The sequence below is a fragment of the Squalius cephalus genome (genome assembly GCF_949319135.1).
Source record: "Squalius cephalus genome assembly, chromosome: 23".
Taxonomy (NCBI): Eukaryota; Metazoa; Chordata; class Actinopteri; order Cypriniformes; family Leuciscidae; genus Squalius; species Squalius cephalus.
Genome location: NC_137144.1, coordinates 24,310,109 through 24,326,649, shown reverse-complemented (window position 1 = coordinate 24,326,649; position 16,541 = coordinate 24,310,109). Strand labels below are relative to the sequence as shown.

Sequence of the window (16,541 nt, the reverse complement as noted above, 5' to 3'; positions counted from 1 at the left end):
CCATATTTTACCATCTGATATGGTAATACTATGGTGCCTTGTCTCTCTGCGTATGCACTGTGTATATAGCCTACTTCAAATAATACTATGGTGTGTACACATCAAGAAACATAAACAACATATTACCACTTTTTTTTTTTTATAAGTGCCAGACCAGAGCATTAAAAGTAATCATTGATTTGGAAGAGATGCTCTTTTCACTAATCTACACTAGATTAAAAGCATTTAAGATCGAGCTCTCTCTTCCATCAGGTCTTCGCTTGTTCTGTGGTTTAAAGCTCTCAGCTCGGGGAAGGGGGAGGAGACACACACACACACACACACACATCAGCTCCGTCCCTCCGTACGCGAGTAACCGGGCTGGAGGAGGAGAGCGCGATCGGACCTCCAGGTGTGTGTGTGTGTGTGTGTATGTGAGAGAGAGAGTGCAGTCACACCTGGATGCATCATGTGATCAGATACCTGGGCGTGTAGCGAGCGTTCAGTGTTTTATTCAGTAACGGGGATCACGGAACCGAAGATCTGTGTCTCTCCGCGCGTGAGTGACATGTGAACTTTCCGTGCACCGGGAATCTATTCCTCTCATTCTGAAGGGAATCCGTGGTCTGGACGCTGCAACTACTGAACTACCAAGATAGGTGAGTCTGTATTTGTGTGTCTGACGCGTTGCACATTTCAGAAGACCGTATGGTTGTGTTTGGTTTCAGACGGGACGCACATCATCCCGGGCTGACGGAGACGCATGTTGCATGTGAGATGATGTACCGATTGTGTAGTGAATAGCCTTTTCAACATTCATTCCTTGAAACTAGAATGCATTTTTTTTGTTCTTACTACTTTTCATTTAAATATTAATAGGTTATGTTGTTTTTTTCACTAGTTAGTATTCAATAATCTGTAGTAGTATGCAGTGTGCGAACTAGTGTATGACTTTCCAGTGAGTCTATCTTTTCTGTCTGTAATTTTCGGGGCGCTCTCGAGATAGCCTATCGGTTGAGTTTAGTGTCGCCCATAACGATAACCGACAAACTATGTTGAAGACATTTTGTTTGTTTGTATATCTTTATTAAAATGATTAGTCGGCTAATGACTGTTGGTTGGTCGATATAATAATAACAGAAAGTGCTCGTTTGTCGCTGCTGTTGCTATAGTCGTGACATCGCGAGCGTCTATTTAGCTATCTGACTTACTCTTGTGGTTACTTAAACGGTTGAAAATGTTGTTAAAATGTATTATATTTAAAATGAAAACATTCTTTAAAGACCCTCAACCCTTTGTTTTGACTTATGTTGATGGGTTCAGACAACCCAAAATCCCTATAATTCGCTCCCTGTTCGTATTTATATTCATTAAATAGGCCTAGTTGACTATCAGTTAGTCTCTTTGCTACTAGTCAATATCCCAGTTACTCTGTTTCATTGTTGCTGGTAGTTTTTGCCATTGCTACTAAGCACTGTTTCAATCTTACTAGTAACAAACACACAAACAGCAAAACCCAGCCTAAGCTGATTGGTTTTAGCTGGTCTCTCAGGCTGGTTTTAGAGTGGTTTTGGACACTAGTCTTTTTAGCTGACCAGGCTGGTCTTAGCTGGTCAAGTTGAGAAACCAGCTAAAACCAACTAAACACCAGCTTGGTCAGGGAATGTTAGCTTTAAAATCTGACCAGTATGTCAGATTCTTAAATGACTGTTTAGTGTCCTGAATCTTGTTATTTATTGACCATGGCAATAAATTGGCTACCGTTTTGAGAGATTTGGCAAGAATTAGTGTGTTCCTCTCCTTGTATCACTTCCAAAACAACCCAGTAGTGTATCCTGAATCAAATAGTGAAATTGAATCAAATATCTTGCCAAATGGCAATTTAAGCAATTTTATGTCTCATTTGCTATTTAATTATTTATGCTATGAACCCATATGGGTCCACTAGTTATGACCTTGAATTGTCTGAGGCTAATGGATGGATTCATTTTTAATGGGTTGCATCTGGTTAATAAATAGTTCCTTAGTCTTTGCACTGCTCTTCACACTGCTCTTCACATTTCACAGTGTTGTGATTTAAAACCACTAGTTAGTAACGTATCAGGTTTCTGTGGTAAAAGGTTAAATTGTGCATGATTAACAGCTGTGCTTTTCCCACATTGTTCATTCACTTTGCATGTCGAGTACAGTGCGAGTACAACAGGTCCGGAGACAAGCTCTTTTTGTGTCTTTAACTGTGTAAATCCCGCTGTTTGTCTTGGCACACTGGCTCCTTTCAGCCGGAGCTCTGAAGTTGTACGTCTCTCACATTGTACCGCCTTGTTGTGCCTCTAAATTGCGTCTTTATTGGGCTCTCCTGTATTTCTATGCCGAGCTCTACAGTGAAAGGGAGGAGACATCTCTGGGGGATTATCCTCATTAAATGGCTTTAAACAAACGAGCCAGATTAGCCGGGATCGTTCTCCATGTGGGGGCAACAGAGCCAAGGGTGGGTGTGGTGTGGTGAAACGAACAACCCCAGCAGCAAGAGGCAGCGTCCTCATAAATACACACCATCTGCGTTCACGCACACACACCACGTAGTCGGCGTGAAATCAGGTCCTGCTCCTGCCTACAGCACTCGGGCTTATCAGCCGTCCTGCGAGCATTTAGAATAGAGCGACTGTCCCTTATCTGAGCCGCGAAACGCATGATGAATGTCCTCTCTGCACGGAGCTGAATGATTTCATTCACCTTCCGAATGTCCCTGTGTTTTACACTCAGAAATCATCTATTACCCACAATCACCTGCAGGGCTGTCAGGGAAAGCACTTGGCTGGAGCACTTGGGTTTATCAAAAGCTAAATAAAGAAGTAGCATTTGTCTGGTGTTTGCCTGGAGGATAGTGATGTTTAATGTTGTACATTCACCCTTTCTCTGTAGCAACACCCATGACTTCCTTTATTCGAAGGGACCTGTTTTCCCTTCAACAACGACTTATTCAGACTTATACCTTGCTGAAGAAGAAATGACAAAGAAGAACTTCCTTTTTTCCCTCCCCTGTGGTTTGGCCCATTACAGGCTTTTAAGCATGTTCTCATGTTGCTAGTTTATGTCTGAGCGTCTTTGATTGGCCTTTTTTTTTGCCTTTTAACATGTCTGACTCTGCTCTGCACTTAAAGTAAGGCATGTTGATATTGGAGATTCTTGGAAACGTTGGATGCTTTTCCTTGGACCAGTGTGTTGAGTCTGGCTGCTCTAAAATGGCTTTCTCACACAGATATTCTGAAATAGTTTGGCAAGTGTTTCTTAACACAGTCCCGATGATTCAGTCCAGAGAGCGACGTTGAAGTCTCCACTTTAGATTCTTCTCATAGTTTTCAATTTAACAGTTCATGCTCTAATAATTAGGTAAAGTAGATGTGATTGAATTAATTGCCTCTCTTCCAGGTTCCAGGCCGTGTTTTTGTCCTGTCCGACTGTGGCAAGTGACAGGCACATTGTTGAATGCTCAGTTTAGGCTTCGACTTCTTACAGCACTGCGCAGACCGATCGCCGGCTGACTTGAAGCAGTGCATGCTGGTTAGAAATTGTGTCCGACTTGAGACAGCGCAGACGCCCCGTGACTGTGACGTATGCCGAGATCAGCCGGCTCACACCTTTAGTTCCATTAAAGTTCACAAATCTTTTTTCATGTAGTCGCGATGTTATATTGTGTGGAAAAACGTAGACCCCACTACATTGGTATTTAAATAGTATAGGCTTATGTTGAACTTTATTCTTTTACAAACAGACGCTGTATTAAGCAGTGCATAAAGCATTAAATGAAAACGAATCTGAAACGTCTGTGTATTTGGCAAATATTGCATTTATTTCAGTTCAGCTGTGGTAAAGTATGCAAACACCACGTGAGCGGTCACTACGGGAAGCAGAAAGTGCTCAGATTTTCAAATCTCAGATTTTTCAGCTCCTGCACGCGGCAACTCTCGCCGATCGGTTACATCCAGCCGCAGCCGATGTCCAACACACCTTTTCTGTTTTGGTCGTGTATTTAGGTAGCCCCGCCTACATCGAAATGTACATATATATACTATGCATCCTGATAAAGTTCCCTTGGCCTTTGGAATTAAAATAGCCCCACATCATCACATAGCCTTCACCATACCTAGAGATTGGCATGGTTTTATTTCAGTTAGCCTAATAGCTGGTTTGATTTGCATTGAGAGATGATCTTATGGAAAGTACTCCATGCCAATCTCTAGGTATGGTGAAGGCTATGTGATGATGTGGGGCTATTTTAATTCCAAAGGCCAAGGGAACTTTATCAGGATGCATAGTATCCTGGATCCATGAAGTAACTGGCCTTTAAAAATAAAAATCTGCCTGCCTCTATGGGGATTTAACATAGGGGTGTCCAAACTTATGCACCCTGTATTTTAAGGAAGAACATTTATTTATTTACGATACATTATTCATTCACAAAGAAAATTGGTGTCCTTAAAGGTTGGATTTTTCCTAATTTTTTAAATTAAGGCATTAAGTTCAATTTTCAAAAGATGATTTTTTATTCCTCTTTTTAGTCAACTTTAGCATGGGTGTCTAAACTTATGCATAGCACTATATATATAAATATATATATATATATATATATATATATATATATATATATATATATATATATATATATATATATATATATATATATATATATATATAATTGTGCATGATTATTGCCATCTTCTAACGCTCACTTAAATTTAATGTTTAAATTTAATAACACTGTTAATACAGAGTAAATCTCAAAATGAATATCCATTTTTCATATCGTACTATATATATAATGTTGTGATGCTTAAATTCACTTATGGCAATTAAAACAATTGATCTTAGTTATAGTGTTTTGTTTTGAATGTATTTACACAAAATAGTATCAGATTGTAATGCAAATCTGTGTATTTTTAATTTAATGTAATTGTTTTCCAGCCAATATATTTCTAAAGCAAATTTCTTAAGGAAATTTGATGTTGTAATGCCTGAATTCCCATAGCTTTTTAATTTTTTTAAATTTATTGATTGATTGGCATCAGCCATTATTTCTAAAGCAGATTTCAAAAAGTTTTCTTTTTGTGTGTGTAAAACTAGAATCTATATGTTTTTTATTTTTAACAAAGTAGAATGGATTTATTAGATGAAAATATGATATGTTAATTGGCTTATCGGCCATAAATGTATAATACATTTTTTCAATTTGTCTTTACACTCTGGTCGGCTCATTGTCATTAGGCATGTGTGTCGGTCTTATCTATGGTTTAATCTGGTTATTATGGCATCTTGGCGATGTGCGAAGTCAAGAGAGTAGTTTTAAGGCCCCTGAGCCCCCTAAGGGCCGAGTTACATCAGATTACAACAGCATCATGGGAAATGACGGGCATAAGGTGAGATTGCATTCATTCTCACGCTTGCTAATCAACAGCTGGCCCCAGATCTGTGCCGCCCGGGGATCTTCATGCAGCTTCGCTCGAGTGTCATATATAAACCGCAGTACACTGACCAAACCAAGAAAGTTGCGCCTTTTCCCCCTTTCACTTCTTTTAATACCATCTGCTGATGGGCACAGAACCATTTCCTCAGCTTCGTTCTGGTCACGCAGATGGATTCTGAGTTTTAAAAAAAAAGTCAGTGTTCTAGGGAAAATAAGACTGGAATGTGTGGGAAGGACTTTTGCACATGCACACAAAACCTTCGCCCGCAGGAGAACAAGATCTCCAGCTTTTGCTTCAAAGAGTCTCGTTACAAGCATAACACGCTATCAGCGCAGGCCGAGACTATGGCGTAACATTACAGCCGCCTCAAGCCCACAGAAACGCTCTACTGTATGGATAGAGAGTTGGACTGAGCCCAGGCGGGAGCTCCCTTTGGAGCAAATGGGGCAAGCGGGGATTAAACCCAGATCGAGAATAAAAGGAGAGCCTCCATTGACAGCCTTAATTAGTCTAAGACTTGCCTCATTCTGGGAAACTGCCAGATCCTTGACTATTACAGTGGAAAATCCAGACAGCTTCCACTTGAAAGTTTTCAGGCACGAGCTGTTTCTATCTGTGCTGGAAACATGGGTTGAGTGGCGTAATTCAAGGATACAAAACATAAATTCGCTTTTTTTTGTAACCTATTATCAGCATCCACAGAAGTGTGCAGAAAGCCCTGCAGATTTACAGACGCTGACGCCCGTCGTCCACAAAGATCTAGATGTTTTTCGTCCCATGGGTGTTCATGTATTAAATATTTTTGGCTAATTTGATAATGCTTTCAGCTGCCAATAAGAGTGCAGTGCTCAGCTTTGTTTAATACATTTTACCATGTTTAAATTCATTGTACAGATGCACATATCAGCAACACATTGGTTAGAATGGTTTTTTTTTTTTTATTAAAAATGTACTTTTAATACATTTTAATTATTTAATGTGTGTTGTTGTTGTTATTGTTTTTAATACACGTTTAACTTTATTGTCATATCGGTTATTGATTATTGTGGCTTTTTTCATCAAATTTATTTTTAATACATTTTAATTTTTTTTTTGTGCATTTATTTGTAAATTTATTAATAATTTTACTTTTTAAAATATAAAAAAATATTTTTATTGCACATTTAACTTCATGTATTTTTTTACATTATTAATTATTCTAAATTTAATTATTAATGTTATTAAAATGTGTTTTTTTACTTTATCAGGTATCAAACAATATTTCTATAGCAGATTTCAAAAGTAACATTTATTATGATGCCTAAATTCACAAGAAGCATATAGCTTATTATTTATTTATTTGTATCTGTTGATATATAGCAAATTTCAGTAGGAATATTTATTTTGTGATTCATATATCCACATATAGCATACAAAATATTTATTTATTTAAGTTGTAAGATTTATAATATGGGGCATGTGTCAATTATAACATGAATATAATAACCAGCCAAAATTTTCATATCGGTACACTCCTAATCCATAATTTGCCTCAAAATGAAGACAACACCAAAATGTGTCTACCGATTGTGTCTGGGCCTGCCTATTATGAGACAAACTCACACTTCTCTGACTTTTTGATGATATATTAAAGGGTTAATTCACCCAAAACTGAAAATTCTGTCAGTAATTACTCACCCTCATGTTGTTCCAACCCCGCAAGACTTTCGTTCATCTTCAGAACACAAATTAAGATATTTTTGATGAAATCTGAGAGCTGTCTCACTCCTTCAAAGGCTGCTAGGTAATCGATATCTGCCATCCTAGAAAAGTTAATAAAAAGACATTGTTAAAATAATTCAAGTGACTACAGGCTCAACCTTAAGTTTATCAAGCGATAAATACTTAAAGACTTTATTCAACTATTCATTTTCTTCTGTGTGGGCCTCCCCACGTCTACGTCAGAACATAGGCTCACTATTGGCCAGCATCACACACATGACCAGCGTCGGCCAATAGTGAGCCTCCGTTCTTACGTACAACCCAGAAGCGCTGCTCTGTTACATTAAGTGAACTCGTGAACTCACTCAGAGGCCCACACACACACACACAAGAAAATCAATAGTTGAATAAAGTTATTTTTGTTTGTTTTTTACGCACAAAAAGTATTCTCGTCGCTTGATAAACTTAAGGTTGAGCCTGTAGTCACTTGGACTATTTTAACAATGTCTTTACTAACTTTTCTGGGATGGCAGATATCGATTACCTAGCAGCCTTTGAAGGAGTGAGACAGCTCTCAGATTTCATCAAAAATATCTTCATTTGTGTTCCGAAGATGAACGAAAGTCTTGCGGGGTTGGAACAACATGAGGGGGAGTAATTACTGACAGAATTTACATTTTTGGGTGAACTAACCCTTTAAGACTGCCAAAATGTTTCCAGCACAGTTGAACTAACTGCGGGTTGGGTTATTATTTCAGAAGCTCAGGTGAACCGATGCATGCGTTATATTTATCTTTGCACGCAGAGAGATTTTACGGTTGAACCCGCCTCAGTCAAACGGATAAGTGCAAAATGATAGATCCCCCCCCTGACACGCGCGTGACATCGCCGTTCCCTTCACCTTTGTTGCAGTTTTTTTCCCGCCATTCCAGCGAGGAGTTCACTTGGGCACTGAAGGGTGTAATTCATTTCTACAGATCTGAGTAATGTCTTGTTCAAACAGAGCAGTTGCGTCACATGGAGATTGGTTTTAATTACTGACACTACAGTTCTCATAATGTGGGCTTCCATGTGGCAGCGGTGTGGGTAATGTTTGTGGGGTTTCTTTGCATGTTGAGGAGGGGTAAGTCTCTAGGCTGTTAATTAAGCAATAGACGAGTCCCGGCGGAGCCAAAACGCATGAGTGAAGGGTCAGACATTTGCCAAACAGCTGGAAACCAAGGTCACACCAACCTGAGCGAAAAGACGGAAAGAAGGGGGGCGAAAAGACGGCAAGCTGGCAAGAAGTCTGTGAGGAGTTGAGGCAGTTGCCAAAGGAGGAGGTGGTTGCAATATTTTATTTTCGACATTAATCCGAGGCTTTACGGTGGCTTTCCTTGGACTCGAGTGTGAAAGACACTCAAAGAAAAGCAGAGCTGGTTCACACAGTATTTTCAGCATGTCTTAAAAGTGTGGTGAGGTATCATGGGAAACGCTGTTGTTTTTCCTTCCCTGCTGAAAAGACCAGCTCAGACCAGCATGAATGACCCTAAATGCCCTTTTTAAATATATGTTATGTATATTCTTATGACCTGCATAGGCCCACTGCTAAATTATTACCAAGACATAGGCTGAATAAGAAAATTGCATTATTGTAAATGCATAAGCAACAGCAGAAGTGTGACTTACCAAACTCACCTCAAGCTCTGGCCAAATATTGAATTATTAAAAAATATTAGAAATGTTGTAAATGTATTACAAGTGCGTGCGTGTGTGTGTTTATATCTGTCCATCTATTCATCTGTCTATCTATCTATCTGTCTGTGTCTATCTATCTGTCTGTCTATCTGTCTGTCTATCTGTATTTTTTATCATTTATAAAAGGATCAATTTTATAATAGATAAATGATCACTCACACGCACATAATTTTAATACATTTTAATATATTTTTTTATTTATATATATATTATAATTTATAGATAAATTATAAAAGTGTCTGTCTGTCTATCTACTGTCTATCTGTCTGTCTTTCTATCTGTTTGTCTGCCTGTATTTTTTAATCATTTATAGATGGATAATTTATAAAGTGTGTATGTGTGTGTATGTATATATATGTATGTATGTGTGATATATATATATATATATATATATATATATATATATATATATATATATATATATATATATATATATTAGGGCCGTCAAACGATTAATCGTGATTAATCACATCCAAAATAAAAGTTTGTTTTTACATAATACATGTTTGTGTACGGTGTATAATTATTTTCTATATATAAATACACACACATGCATGTATATATTTAAGATATATTTGCATGTAAATACTGTGTATATATATATTTATATTATATATAATTTATATTATATATAAATATTTTATATATAAATAACACATTTTTCTTAAATATATATGCATGTGTGTGTATTTATATATAGAAAATAATTATACTCCATACACACACATATATTATGTAAACACAAACTTTTATTTTGGATGCGATTAATCGCGATTAATCGTTTGACAGCCCTAATATATATATTATTATATGTATATGTATGTATGTATGTATGTGTGTGTATATATATACAGGTGCTGGTCATAAAATTAGAATATCATCAAAAAGTTGATTTATTTCAGTAATTCCGTTAAAAAAGTGAAACTTGCATATTATATAGACTCATTACATGTAAAGTGAGATATCTCAAGCCTTTATTTGTTATCATTTTGATGATTATGGCTTACAGATTGTGAAAACCACAAAATCAAAATCTCAGAAAATTAGAATATTACATGAAATCACACAGTAATTACACAGTAATCCCATGGTCATTGAACCAGGTTTTGGTTCTTTTGGCAGTGTGGGCCGGTGCAAATCCTGCTGGAAAATGAAGTCAGCATCTCCATAAAGCTTGTGTGCTGAAGGAAGCATGAAGTGCTCTGGACATGTCCTGGTAGACGGCTGCGTTGAGTGGACAGCACAGTGGACCAACACCAGCCGATGGCATGGCTCCCCAAACCAACACAGACTGTGGAAACTTCACACTGGACTTCAAGCATCTTGGATTGTGTGCCTCTCCATTCTTCCTCCAGACTCTGGGACCTTGGTTTCCAAATGAGATGCAAAATTTGCTCTCATCAGAAAAGAGGACTTTGGTCCACTGTGCTTTATTAAATCCAGAGTCAACGCAGCCGTCTACCAGGACATGTTCAGAGCACTTCATGCTTCCTTCATTTTCCAGCAGGATTTGCACCGGCCTACACTGCCAAAAGAACCAAAACCTGGTTCAATGACCATGGTATCACTGTGTAATTACTGTGTGATTTCATGTAATATTCTAATTTTCTGAGATTTTGATTTTGTGGTTTTCATAAGCTGTAAGCCATAATCATCAAAATTATAACAAATAAAGGCTTGAGATATCTCACTTTGCATGTAATGAGTCTATATAATATACAAGTTTCACTTTTTTAATGGAATTACTGAAATAAATCAACTTTTTGATGATATTCTAATTTTATGACCAGCACCTGTGTATATATATATATATATATATATATATATATATATAATATATATATATATATATATATATGATAAAGAATTCACATTCGTGTGTGTATATATTTCAAGATGAATATTTATGTTGTAATGCTTCACATGTTGCATTCATGACTTTTACATCAACAACAGATAATAAGGTTAGTTGCTTGTTTTGCATTTAGAGTTTGCAACATAGAGCTGCGATCCATCTGTAATTGAAACCATAGTTCTGTAATGAGATCTCTAATCTCTCTGTTTTATGAGGTCATGACCCTTATATCTGATACCACTCATATCAGTCATGCGTTGGGTGTGGAGATGTGTCTACACTATAGAGCATGCCGGGACCCAGACATGTGTTTGGAGGTGACCCTGCCGGGCCGTGGAGGTGGAGGGGAAGACTTGTGCTGCTCTGGGACTCTCTGCGGAAACATTCCAGAGCTGATCCAGAGCCAGGAATTCCAGCTATGTGCATGAAACCAGACCGGCAGAGAGAGGTGGCCGCTCGGAGATGACGAGGCCTTTGATTTTGGTGTTTGTTGTTTTGCTTCCTGACCTCTGTAACTGGCCGTCTGAACGGTTCTTTTCCTTCCTGCATGTTCTTTTCTCATTTTTTAGCACACACACACACACACACACACACACACACACACACTCAAAATATTTAGGCCTGAATGTAAGATTTGTGTATTTGAATTGCACATAAAAAGTCAATCCATTTGGATTATACAGTTTGAAAGGAACACGCCGACTTTTTGGGACTTTAGCTTATTCACCGTATCCCCCAGAGTTAGATGATTTCATACATACCCTTTTCATCTCCGTGCGTGCCGTAACTCTGTCTGACGCACCCACCGCTAACTTGGGCGGAGTGATTTACTCCAACTCTGAGCGAACTCTCTGCTCCTGGGGCTTCTCAGGTGCTGCGAGCAAATCACTCTGCAGAAGTAGCAGTGCTTCGCCTTCTGAGAATATAGTTCCCAGTATGTATGGGGTTAGAAGATGGCTGTGTCTCATGTGACCTTGTTATTCGTACACACTGTGACTTTACAAATCACAACATGTAAATAGGAAAATGTTGGCGTTATTTTGTCACTTTATTGGGAGCAGTAGGCTAGCTGGAGCCGTTTACCTCCAGTCTTTGTGCTAAGCTAGGCTAGCGGTGGGTGCGTCAGACAGAGTTACGGCACGCACGGAGAAGAAAAGGGTATGTATGAACTCATCTAACTCTGGGGGATAAGGTGAATAAGCTAAAGACCCAAAAAAGTCGGCGTGTTCCTTTAACATAAAAACAAAACAAAAAGTGTGGTTCCATTTGGGACAGAAGTGATTGTAGCATCATGAAAAATGAACTCTCTGCCATTGGTCAGCCAATTAGATAGCCCCACCTCCAACTCGCACCATTGGTCGAACCAATGTTGCTGTTTTGATCTGGTCTGGATGCTCAAACCAATAAACTTTTTGTCTTGCTTAAAGTAATCTTGGCATATTAAACTGGGACAGAAGAAAGCATTTTAACATCCAAATAAATTACACACTTCAGCTTTAAATGAAAGAGAAGCATGTTAATGAGTCAAGAATAGCTCCTTCTGGCCTTTGGTGCTTTATTCATATTCTTTGCGTAATTTTCTTGTTCCTCACATCCCCATGGTTTCGCTTCCCTTCTCTTTTTCAGTCTTTTGTCATGCTCTCTGTTTGTATTTTTCTCTCCATCCCTTATCCGGCTGCCGCGGTGCCTCGGGCTCAGGATCCGTCCTCGGATCCGTGGCTGGCTGATGGTGTCGTTACAGCTGTGTGTCTTCAGTGTTTCTCCAGCCGTACGGGTGTGTGTATCCTGATCTGATCGGACACGCACCCCACTCCATCTGACTCATCTGGGTCGAGACTCCACCACATTGACCCGCAGCTCTTTATATAAACACACATTTCTCATGTCTTTCCTGTTTACACCTGTTTACCGAAAAGTGCTGAAGCAGTAGTGATGGTATCACATGATTTACCATGGTACTGATTCATGTACCATAGTGTTTACTTGGTACTTTAATTAATGGTACTTTAAATAAACATATTGCCATGTTTTTGGATATGTACCACAGTACTACCATAGTATTTTCTTAGCAAGACCATGGTACATGTCCAAAAAAACAACAACATTGTAGTACCTTTAGGTAAATGCCAATTATACATTAATTTTTAATACCATTGTATAATTTAAAGTACCACAGTATTACCATCTGATACCACCACAGTACTTTTTGTGGGACAACATTACCTTGGTATATGTCCAAAAACCTGGTTTTACCATGGTATATGTAAAAAACATAATAAAAAAAAACATGATGTTGTGGTATTAGCAAGGCACCAAGCTCCAAAAAACATGGCAAAACTGTGGTACTAAGTACAAAAGTGTATTGATTGATACATGCTTAGTATGTCAAAATGCTACAGTGTTACCTTGTTTTATGTCCAAAATATGGTGGTAGTAACATTTTAACTTTGGTAAATAACATGGTACATGAATTCAATACACCATAGTATTACCATCTTGTGAAGAGTGTATTGAATAAGACATGCTGAGTAAGTCAATATGCAATGCTTTTACTATTTGTACATGCCCAAAAAACATGCCAATACCACGGGACTGTTTTGTAAGTGTAAGGGTATGTTGAATACTCATCTCACTTTGATGTTATGAGATTTATTCTTTGCTTTTGTGTATTTCACGTTCTAGGTCTTTGCTAATGCTATAGAATCCTTTGCCTTTAGGCAGTATCCCAGAATTCAAATTTAGCATTTAGCAAAGCTTCAGTCTCTGTGGACTAGTTTCCTGACATTAAACTCAAGCAAATGCCTTCCTTTAAGCAAATGACATCACAGTCTGTGCCGCAGACCTCATAAACATGTCTAAACACATGCTAACAACAGCTCACAGAAGCTAAAAACACGCCACCCTGCTTTTGTGACACCAAAAGGTTTTACACGCAAACCAAGGAATAAACCCACTTCTCAAACTTGCGCACAAACAGTTCCTACTTTGAAGTTAAGGTGTTAGCATGTGTTTGGGGTTAGCATCATTTTAATCTGTTGCTGCTCAGACCTTTAATTATCATGATAAGCATTAGAAGGGCTGTGGTGGGTTTGGGGAGAATTACAACTGAGCTCTTGGCTAACGCAATGGCTAAATGAGAAATAAGCGTTTTTGCTTTTCCAGATGCTCCCTCAGGATATGTGAACAGGCTCGTCTGCACAAGATTAGCTTGTCTGTCTGCTAATCGGCTAAATCAGACTTGTCATGTTAAGGCCTACCAGGATTTCGAACTAGGATTTTGAACTAGTTTATTTGTAGACTCTGATGCTGATCATATTGTGTTGAATGATTGCATCTGTTGGGATATTTAGGGAAAAGCTAACTTCCCCCCTTTGTTTCTCCTTTTTTATAGACTGGATTTTTGGCGGATTGGTTATTCTTCCAATTGCCTAAAGTTGGTCCTTCTGTTGTGTTTAGTGACTGATGTTGTTTATTTGCAGTAGATTCCTTAGCGAATCTGTGACCTTCCAATGAAAAGTAAAATCTGAAATTGTAAGCCAGAATCTTCTCCGTAAGTTCTTCGGTTTTCCTGCGGAGATGCTTTTATTGGTCTGGGGGTGGATGATACTTCACCCTAATCCACAATATATTGTGTTTCACAGTTTCCTCCCAGACCTGCTCAGGGTTTCAGTGTGAGTTGTTTGAATCTGAGGTGATTATGGGTTTTTCAGAGTTGAGAAGTTCTTCACCGCTGTTCTTGGAAACAAGGTTATTTGACAAAGGGGAAAAAAGCACCTTTTATGATTTGAAAATGTGTGTGAAGTGCTTCTGTAGATTTGAAATATACATGTTATGAGTATTCATTGTACCCAGAGAAGTTCTAGTGGAGTTCTTAGTCATGTCATGACAGGCATGTCAGTCATGAGATTATTAATGGCACACAGTAAGAGTTTAGAGTTATAAAATGAATATAAATAGCAGCTCAGATTATTTGGTAATTGATTTGATGAATCATTTGAGTTCAAATTGATTCTTGGACAAGTTTGAGATCATTTGGTATTGGATTGATGGGATTTCAGGTTATTTGGTATTGGATAAATGGGAATTTGAGTTCATATTGAGATCACTGATGTTTGCCTCTTGAAAAGTTGAAGGTCATTTGATATTCAATTTGAGAAGTATTTGTTAATTTTCGTATCTCTGACGTTTGCTTCTCGGAAAGGTTTGAGATCATTTGGTATTGGACTGATGAGAATTATTTGAGTTCATATTGAGATCACTGATTGCTTTTTGAAAAGTTTAAGGTAATTTGGTTTTGGATTGATGAGATTGAGTTCATATTGAGATCTCTGATGTTTACTTCTTGGAAAACTTTGAGATCAATTGGTATTGGATTGATGAGAATTATTTGAGTTCATATTGAGATCTGACATTTGCTCGTATCTTTTTCTCAGCATAAAAGTCTCCATTGGCTCTCTATTGAATCTCAGAGAAACGTTTGTGATATTGCAGAAATCTCATTTGCATTTTTTTTTTCTTTCCCAAAGGCACTTTTAACAAACTTCACACCAATTTAATGCATCTGAACAGGGAAGCAGCTGGATTTGTGGCACAAATTCAAGCTCCAAATTGGGTCTGTGCTGGCCGATTTCCTCAATGACACCAGATCTCATTAGAAATCTCCCTGTAAGCTCATTAAACAAAACGCTGGTGCTGTGTGACATGCAGTCATTGACTGAGAGAGTGACCAGAGCTTAGACTCGTTCAGGCATTACTATGTGAAGCCGCAGACAAACGGATCCTCTGTGAAGCACTTTTGATTTGTACTGCAAAGTCCCGTCTTTTTAGTTCGAGGGTCAAAACTCCTGCTGGGTTAAATGGCTTCTATAAGCGCATGCTTTAAGTGACTAACTAAAAATAACGCTGCGTCTCCAGATGTAATTGCGGTGGAGAGGCTAATGGTGTGGCTAGCCCCCCTATCGAGCCCAGCAGCAAGACCTTTCTCTCGCTGATAAGTTTTAAGACCCGAGGATTCGATTTCGACCGATAAGAGCTCTGACTGAAAGCTTGAGCCAAACATCGGCCTGCTGTTTTCAATTCACAACAACTCCGATCGATTTTGTTTACCTGAGTATTAGCTCACACGTTCACAATCCCTACATTTCTTATAGCTTTTATAAATCCTGTGAATTCTTTCTTCTCCTCTTCCTGGTCCAGGGCTTTTTCTTCCCGAGCCCAAAGGGGGGGGAGCGTGAAGCAGACGGATCCATGAATTCCTCATCGCTAAATCTGTTAGCTGATCAATAATTCAGTCTCGATCCAATCTCACCTCCGCTCCGCGGCCCTCGCATCAACAAGGCAGACGTCCTTGAGCCGGACACGTGCGCAAGCGCATTAGAGCGTGTTTTTGTGTCTGCCTCACATTCCCTGTAGGCTCGCTGGTTTATCAAAAGGAACGATCTCGTTACCAGGTACGGGACGTGTGGAGGCGCCAATCTAAGCGTTGTGATTAGTTGAGGGGGGTCCGGACCCCTGCTGACGGCGAGCGTCTCATCTCTTTCCAGCGCCGAGCGGGAAGTTGTTTCCTCCAGTGATGACCGCGCGGAGTCACGGTCGCAGGACAAGGGCACGGATGCCCCCGCTTCATATCAAACCAGCGCTCTCTTCTCATCTGCATCCACACGTGCCTAGTGGATTTATCAGAAGCCGGGCGTTTTTTATTTACTTCAAGTAATCCAGTTCAGCTTTCTGAATGTCCTCTGTGTCATTCAGTCTCGAAAACAAGCACTGTTCTCCACCTGAACGGTACACTTTATCTTATCGTCTCT

The 16,541-nt window shown here is 38.9% G+C and overlaps 1 protein-coding gene across 2 annotated transcripts in view; it reads left to right on the top strand.

Annotated features, from left to right (window-relative positions):
- The first annotated feature begins 325 nt into the window (after nucleotides 1-325).
- Nucleotides 326-16,541, top strand: part of plxnb2b (plexin b2b) — a 156,347-nt gene continuing 140,131 nt past the window's right edge. For both annotated transcript variants that reach the window (XM_079858473.1, XM_079858472.1), the window contains exon 1: nucleotides 326-638. The gene's annotated coding sequence lies outside the window, so the exon portion shown is untranslated. The remainder of the gene's footprint in view (nucleotides 639-16,541) is intronic.